At 40.4% G+C, this 8,886-nt stretch overlaps 1 long non-coding RNA gene across 1 annotated transcript; it reads left to right on the top strand.

Annotated features, from left to right (window-relative positions):
- The first annotated feature begins 1,400 nt into the window (after positions 1-1,400).
- LOC106567398 (uncharacterized) lies at positions 1,401-5,886 on the top strand. Its single transcript, XR_001320059.3, has 3 exons — positions 1,401-1,669; positions 2,335-2,397; positions 2,513-5,886. It is a non-coding gene; the product is annotated as an uncharacterized LOC106567398 (long non-coding RNA).
- Positions 5,887-8,886: the final 3,000 nt, after the last annotated feature.

The following is an 8,886-nucleotide window of genomic DNA, read 5'->3' as shown; positions in this document are numbered from 1 at the left end:
CACTGCAACCACTGATCGACGGAGAGTCAGTTAGAATCCAGGAGCATGGCCTCTGGAAACCAGCAGTCGTCATCCAGCCAGCTGACACTGAACGTTCATATCATGTCCGCACAGCAGAAGGAGCACTGTACGGCCGCAATCGTCGTCACTTACTGAACACAAAAGAACAACACACTGATGAGATGAACTGTTCCCCTGAAAGAGAACGTGATGGACTAAACACACACACACACAGCACAACATACACCACACTTACCTGCAACACCACAAGAGCTGTTGACTGACACAGAAGCATGCTCAACATCATATCGCACAAGGTCAGGAAGAGAGGTCAAGCCCAGAGCTGTCCTCGACCTGTGAAATGTCAAAGGGTGTAGGCGGATCGCTGCCCTAAAAGCGTTCCAGACTGTAAACTTGTTATTGAAAGTTCACTTGACATGCTTTGGTATTGTATTTGTTTGAAATGTTAAGATGTCATTTCTACAGTGAAAGCTGAGTTGCTGAGAATCCCTTGTTTGCATAATCACAATCTTTCACAAGCAGACGCAGCTCAGTCACAAACTGTTCAAAAGACTCGCTAGCTCCCTGTACTTTCTCATGGAATTTGTACCTAGCGAAAATTGTATTAGTCTTCGGCACAACATATGCTTCAAAACGATCGTAGTATGTTTTCAGTACCTTTGATTCAGCATCGGTAAGTGTCCATGTGTTGTAAATATCTCTCCTATTTTCACCGATCCAGAGGAGCAGGTAGCTACATTTTTCCTCTTCTCCTCTTTCCTTCAGAGGACCCGTGAACATTAGCTCCACATGCTGTTTGTACTTACGCCATGCATCGGGTAAGTTTGTAGACTCCCAGTCCATTCGAGGTGAAGGAACTCCAGAAAAATCAATTTTTTAAGACCATTTACTCTGACACCATGTCTTGTTTTGTACACTTTGTACAAGATAATAAAACGCAGAACTACAGGATGTTTCTTAACATAACTCTTTATTAACTAGCTACAAATACATGTTGACCTATCTCCAACCACGATCAACTGCCCATGACCTAACCGTCTGGGTGGTCTTAACCAATCACCGCACAGTATGATACGGCGGTAAAATGCATCCAATTATAATTCAGTATGTATTCACATATGAATATTACAGTAGCCTAGTTAAATAAAGGTTAAATACAAAAAATGGTCTATTAAGAGGCTGACATTTCAGGCGGTCTTTTCAAACAGCTCTTTCACTGATTATCATCATTTTCACAATTTCACAGTATTATTCCAACCTAAGTGTGGAAATATATAAAACACAGGAAAAAAATCGTGTTTTTGACTGCACTGGGCCTTTAATGCAAATAATATGTGACCCATTACAGAAATCTGGGCATATGACGCATGCCACTACTTCAAAGGAGAGGCATTTGAATTTAAAATAAATAAATCATTTTTGTCAAAATGCTCTGTCAAATGGCACATCATGCTCTCTGCTACCCCAGATATTTTCATCATGGACTACATATAAAGTGTAGCTACAGATTTCAATACCAGTGTTGTCCTGAATACAGCTGCTGGTATCGACATAGTGGTTAAAGCAGTCTAGACTGGCTGAAGCCAAAAGGGAAGGATTATTTTGAAAGTGTTTCAATCTGCAATGAATCATCATAATCCATACACCGGTAAGAGTCTACAGTTAAAATGCTAAGATAATAGCGTATGTACATGTAACTATCTCAACTGTATAAAAAGTCATTTTCATCGCTAGCTATTGTTAGCTAACTAGCTAACTAGGTAGACAGTTGCATACAGGTACCGTTATAGCTTGCTTCGAACTGCAATAAACCATTGTTTACAGATGTGGCCTGTTGCATTCTGCTGTTAATGTGGATTGCTGATGTGCCAAGGCATGCATTACATGATGATAATCTTTTTCATGTTTGCCAGTTTGTCATGTTTAACTACCTAGCTACCAAATCAAATGTTATTTGTCACATGCGCCCAATAAAACAGTTGTAGACCTTACAGTGAAATGCTTACTTACAAGCCCTTAACCAACAATGCAGTTTTAAGAAAATACCTAAAAAACGAAGAAATGAAAGTAACATAATTAAAGAGCAGCAGAAAAATAACAATAGCGAGGCTATATATAGGGGTACCGGTCAGTCGAGGTAATATGTAGGTAGAGTTATTACTTGTGTCTACATTGCCTTCATTGTTGGGATGGAAGCAGGTTAAGTGTGTACAGGGCATTTTAGTACAGCTGTAGCAGTCGGCAGGCAATAACAAGCTATAGAACATGAATTCATTTATGTTTTAACCTATTTTTCTGGAATTTATCTTTCAGCATAAACCCAAGTACCGCCACTATTACAAGGAGATGATTGAGAGTGAACAAGCAACACTTCAGGTATTTTGTCTTTGTGCTTTGAGTTTATTGCTTGGACTTGGGGGTCAACTAATGTTATTGCTGGTATGAAAGGTTTCAATGTCTTGTCTATTTCGTCTGCTTTCCTCCTTTATAGCTTTAATTATCTGGAGCCTGGTGTTGTGGCCAAGGAGCTTTCACTCAGATGGAACCAGGTTTCAGCTGCTGTGCAATGTTGACGTCCTTCCTCCCAGAGATGTGCAATCATCACCCGGACTGGATACATCCCAGTAAACATATTTTTAAGAAGATCAGGACTTTTGCAATGAAAAGGCCATGTACATTATATGCTGCTCCAAAGGGCAGGACAGAAATATGCTCTCAGGCTAGATTCATTTGTTCATATCATAGCATGACCTGAACCAAAATTACTCAAATGATCTTATGATACAGGCCTAGGTCTAGATATTGTTTTTACCTTTATGCGTTAAGTTTTTCCCAATTGTAGGCTACTATTTTATTTGTATTTATTTAATCTTTATTTAACTAGTCAAGTCAATAAGAAAGAGTTCCAAACCTCTCTGCCAATAACAGCTAGTTTTCAGTTTTCCCCCCCTTTCTTGTTGAGAAATTGCTATTTAATAAGCTATTATTTTAATTGACAACAATCACAGTGATGTACTTAATTGTTACCCACTGATTGTGTGTGTGTGTGTGTGTGTGTGTGTGTGTGTGTGTGTGTGTGTGTGGGCACAGTAAACATGGGAGCTTTTGTGTCACTCACACAATGCCCCATATGATGCCACCCACTGACAGGACACTAGAGACTGTGCAGGGCTCCAGTTACAGACCCAGCCAGTCAGTCGGGATATTCCAGGTAGGAGCTAGTGATTAGTTAAAGTGGAACTGACAGCATTTGAACTACTTTGCAGATATGAACCAACCAGACAATTATATCAGTAAAAAATATCCAATTCCCAGTTTGATTCAAAACCAACTTTCACAAATACGTTCTATTTGACAAGAAATTACATGCCTTACAGTAATGCATTGTTGGCAGAATAGATGGATGCGGTTCAATATATGATTCATATAATTCACCAATACATTTCTTGGTAGTCTAAAAAGATTGCTATCTGGTTGTAAATCACAGCTGGCCTGATGCATTGTTTGCTGCCGCCACCTATTTGGTTTCAGTTTCAATTACTCAATATTTTTAACAAAAATGTATGACTGTAACTAAGGCTGTGAATGTATATACACTCAAACTAGCAAGGGCAATGATCACAAGTCAGTCACAATGTGGCTAATAGGCAAGCGCACATGTGTCAAACACAAGGCCCGCAGGCCGAATAGGACACACAAGCGAGTATAAATTAGTCAACAGTTGAGTCATCTACTTTTTGAAATTTCAGCCTAATGCACTCGCATCGGTGAATTTCAGTGAACTTCAATTGCGCTCCTTTCGTATGTCCCTTTTACAGCGCTACTCCACTACAATACATTTTGAGTGTACCATGCAGCAGTGCTGCATTCAACCGCAGTGGTGATCCATGCAGTGCAAAAAATGAATAATGTTTTAAGTTTAAATGTTACAACAACATATAGCTACGTTTTTGTCTTTTGGAGTTATTAAATACCTAGGCTAGGATATATATTCATGTAGCTAGCTATTTATTTAGCAAGCTAAAGGCACGGAGCCTGATGTTAGCTAGATATCTGCTGGGAGCATGTCATATTATTGGAGGAGTGGGTGAGTGACTTTTTCCCCTAATATCATTTTTCGATGGCTACAGCTAGAGGTGCAGGTGTCATTTGGTTAGCTAGCAAGAAATGTGAACCACTTTGCTGCTAGCTATTCTGAATGACTGTTATTCACAGTTAGCAAATGTATTTGGCATCGATCAAATGGGCAGGCAGGCAAGTTCCCATTCAGTTGTCAAAACGTGATTTGGGACAACCATGCAACACATTTTGGGCCAAGCTCTGTTGCCTGACTACTGCAGCACTGTGCATGATATTTTTTTTTTAACAAGAACCCTCCTCCACCTGTTTGACAAGGGAACCCTCCCTACACACACACTGTCAGACTTCCTGATGGGCCACCCCCAGGTGGTAAGGGTAGGCAACAACACATCTGCCATGCTGATCCTCAACACACAGGCCCCTCAGGGCTACGTGCTTAGTCCCCTCCTGTACTCCCTGTTCACACACGACTGCGTGGCCAAGCACGACTCCAACACCATCATTAAGTTTGCTGACGACACAACGGTGGTAAGCATGATCACCGACAACGATGAGACAGCCTATAGGGAGGAGATCAGAGACCTGGCACGAGTACATCACTGGGGCCAAGCTTCCTGCCATCCAGAACCTATATACTTGGTGGTGTCAGAGGAAGGAAATTGTTAAAGACTCCAGTCACCCAAGTCATAGACTGTTCTCTCTGCTACAGCACGGCAAGCAGTACCGAAGCTTCTACCCCCAAGCTGAACAATGAATCAAATGACAACCCGGACTATTTGCATTGACACTCCCCCTTTGTTTTTTACACTGCTGCTACTCACTGTTTATTATTTATGTATAGTCACTTTACCGCTACCTACATGTACAAATTACCTTGACTAACCTGTATCCCCTCGCATCGACTCGGTACCGGTACCCCTTCGGAAAGTATTCAGACCCCTTGACTTTTTGTTACGTAAAGCCTTATTCTAAAATTGATTACATCGGTTTTTTTTGTCATCAATCTACACACAATCCCCTAAATGACAAAGCAAAAAAAGTTGAGATATTTTTGCAAATTTGTAAAAAATAAAAAACTGAAATATAATTTTTTTAACTAGGCAAGTCAGTTAAGAACAAATTCTTATTTACAATGACAGCCTAGGAACAACTGCGTTGTTCAGGGGGAGAACAACAGATTGTTACCTTGTCAGCTCGGGGATTTGATCTAGCAACCTTTTGGTTACTGGCCCAATGCTCTAACCACTAGGCTACCTGCCGCCCCACCAGTCAAAAGTGTGGACACACTACTCATTCCAGGGTTTTAATACATTTTTACTGTTTTCTACGTTGTAGAATAATAGTTAATACATTATTGCTGATGATTTGTATTTATTTAATCAATTTTAGAATAAGGCTATAACTTAACAAGATGTGGAAAAAGTCAAGGGGTCTGAATACTTTCCAAAGGCATTTGTCACGTCCTGACCATAGAGAGTTCTTATTTTCTATGGTGGAGTAGGTCAGGGCGTGACTGGGGGGTTAGTCTAGTTTATATTTTCTATGTGGGGGTCTAGTTTCTTTTTTCTATGTTGGTGTTTTGTATGATTCCCAATTAGAGGCAGCTGGTAATTGTTGTCTCTAATTGGGGATCATATTTAGGTAGCTGTTTTTCTCACTTGTGTTTATGGGATATTGTTTTGAGTTAGTGCATGTAGCATCTCTGTAGTCACGGTTCGTTTAGTCATTTATTGTTTGTTTTGTATTTTGCTAAGTTTCACTTTATAATAAAGATGTGGAACGCTACTCATGCTGCGCCTTGGTCCGACATTTATTCCAGCGAACGTGACAGCATTGTAGCCTCATTTTTGTTACTTTAAAAAAAAGTTTATTTAGTAAATATTTTCTTAACTATTTCACGGTAAGGTCTACACCTGTATTCAGCGCATGTGACAAATACAAATTGATTTGACATATGAGACCATGATCATATATCTGCCCAGTAACTATCAACAGCTGCACCTACAGGCCCTGTGGTTGGTTGAGTGGATGGATGGGTAGCCTTCTTTCCTAAAATAACTTTAACACTGTGGAGACACAGGATACAGGAGGCCATATTTGGAACTCACTGACTGACTAGTCTGGCTGGCCGGAGGGAGAATGGGTAGAGGGGAGAGGGTCACACTAAGCCACTCAGTCACACAACAAGACGAGAGCCCCAATGTGCGCTCTAAACAGGAAGCCTTTTGCCTCTTGCTAGGTCGTCATTGTAAATAATAATTTGTTCTTAGTTGACTTTCTTGGTTAAATAAAAAAAACATATATACATATATATGTATATATATATACACACACACACACACTATATATATATATATATATATATATATATATATATATATATATATATATATATTCCGCAGGTGGCGCGTGGGTTTCAAGTTTGGGGAAGCTGTATATGTTTTTCCACACAAACATCCTCTTTAGGCCTATAATAAAGCATTCCATGAATCATCACATTTAAATCCTAATGTGATGAGTATATTCGGTAACAGTAGGTCTATTCATTGTAATATGTCTAACTCAGTCATTGTTTGCAAAACAGAACTGAACAGAGCTCGGCAGAGAGCGTAGCCTATGCAGTGCAGCGCAACGGAGTTTCTATGGTCCGGGAAAATGTGGCCTTTTAGAAATCCTATGTCATTTGACATGACTGGAGATGTTAGCAGAACCTATTTAATACCCCAAAAATTATCGAATTGACTGGCACAAACTGAGAATTAAAAAACAACTTAGTATTGAATGCAACAAATAGACGAGGCTATGAAAAGAGGGGAGGCACACCGATGGTATACCTACAATATGACATCCATCTAGCCCAAATGAGGAAATTGTTGTCCTCAAAAAAATTCCCAGCACTTACTTCGCATTGATAAAGCCGGGCACTACGCACTCAACTCACCGACGATATGGCGGGTGCGCTCCGCTAGTTACAATAGCCTATATACAGTTGAAGTCGGAAGTTTACATACACCTTAGCCAAATACATTTAAACTCAGTTTTTCACAATTCCTGACATTTAATCCGAGTAAGAATTCCCTGTCTTAGGTCAGTTAGGATCACCACTTTATTTTAAGAATGTGAAATGTCAGAATAATAGTAGAGAGAATGACTTATTTCAGCTTTTATTTATTTAATCACATTCTCAGTGGGTCACAAGTTTACATACACTCAATTAGTATTTGGTAGCATTGTCTTTAAATTGTTTAACTTGGGTCAAACATTTTGGTAGCCTTCCACAACCTTCTCACAATAAGTTGGGTGAATTTTGGCCCATTCCTCCTGACAGAGCTTGTGTAACTGAGTCCGGTTTGTATGCCTCCTTGCTCGCACACACTTTTTCAGTTCTGCCCACAACTTTTCTATAGGATTGAAGTCAGGGCTTTATGATGGCCACTCCAAAACCTTGACTTTGTTGTCCTTAAGCCATTTTGCCAGAACTTTGGAAGTATGCTTGGGGTCATTGTTCATTTGGAAGACCCATTTGCGACCAAGCCTTAACTTCCTTACTGATATCTTGAGATGTTGCTTCAATATATCCACATAATTTTCCTCCTCATGATGCCATCTATTTTGTGAAGTGCACCAGTCCCTCCTGCAGCAAAGAACCCCCACAACATGATGCTGACCCCCCCTGCTTAACGATTGGGATGGTGTTCTTTGGCTTGCAAGGCTCCCCTTTTTCCTCCAAACATAATGATGGTCATTATGGCCAAACAGTTCTATTTTTGTTTCATCAGACCAGAGGACATTTCTCCAAAAAGTACAATCTTTGTCCCCATGTGCAGTTGCAAACCGCTTTATGGCGGTTTTGGAGCAGTGGCTTCTTCCTTGCTGAGTGGCCTTTCAGGTTATGTCGATATATAGGACTCGTTTTACTCTGGATATAGATACTTTTGTACCTGTTTCCTCCAGCATCTTCAAGGTCATTTGCTGTTGTTCTGTGATTGATTTGCACTTTTCGCACCAAAGTACGTTCATCTCTGGGATACAGAACGCGTCTCCTTCCTGAGCGGTATGACTTGCGTACTATTGTTTGTACAGATGAACGTGGTACCTTCAGGTGTCTGGAAATTGCTCCCAAGGATGAACCAGACTTGTGGAGGTCTACAAGGTCTTGTGGAGGTCTTCCAAGCTGTTTAAAGGCACAGTCAACTTAGTGTATGTAAACTTCTGACCCACTGGAATTGTGATACAGTGAATTATAAGTGAAATAATCTGTCTGTAAACAATTGTTGGAAAAATGACTTGTGTCATGCACAAAGTAGATGTCCTAACCGACTTGCCAAAACTATAGTTTGCTAACAAGAAATTTGTGGAGTGGTTGAAAAAACGACTTTTAATGACTCCAACCTAAGTCTATGTAAACTTCCGACTTCAACTGTAGGCTTCTCTGGCTATTGAGAAATAATTATGGTAGCTACGGAGAGACAGAATTCTACTATTTTCAGTAGGCATATGGCCAATTGCTTTACAATCGTATTTCCCACGATTGTATTACACTGACAGCAGCAACTCAACAATCGGTTATTTGCTGCGCTGTTCGAATTACTGGCTTCTTGGCTGTGGCTATATGAGCTAGCCGCTACGGGATGTATCACTCTATTCAGAGCTGACAGGTTAAGAACCAACACTGATGGACAGTGGCAGCAGTCTCTAACCAGGTGTGCGGAGCCCGGAGTGTACTTCAGAGCGTGAACGCCAGTCCAAATTCCTTTTGGGATGCCGAAGCAGGAGTATTTCATA

This window comes from Salmo salar, chromosome 13 (assembly GCF_965601325.2).
Source record: "Salmo salar chromosome 13, fSalSal1, whole genome shotgun sequence".
In the NCBI taxonomy this organism is placed as follows: Eukaryota; Metazoa; Chordata; class Actinopteri; order Salmoniformes; family Salmonidae; genus Salmo; species Salmo salar.
The sequence above is the reverse complement of the archived record's forward strand: the minus strand, read 5'-3'. Positions and strand labels throughout refer to the sequence as shown.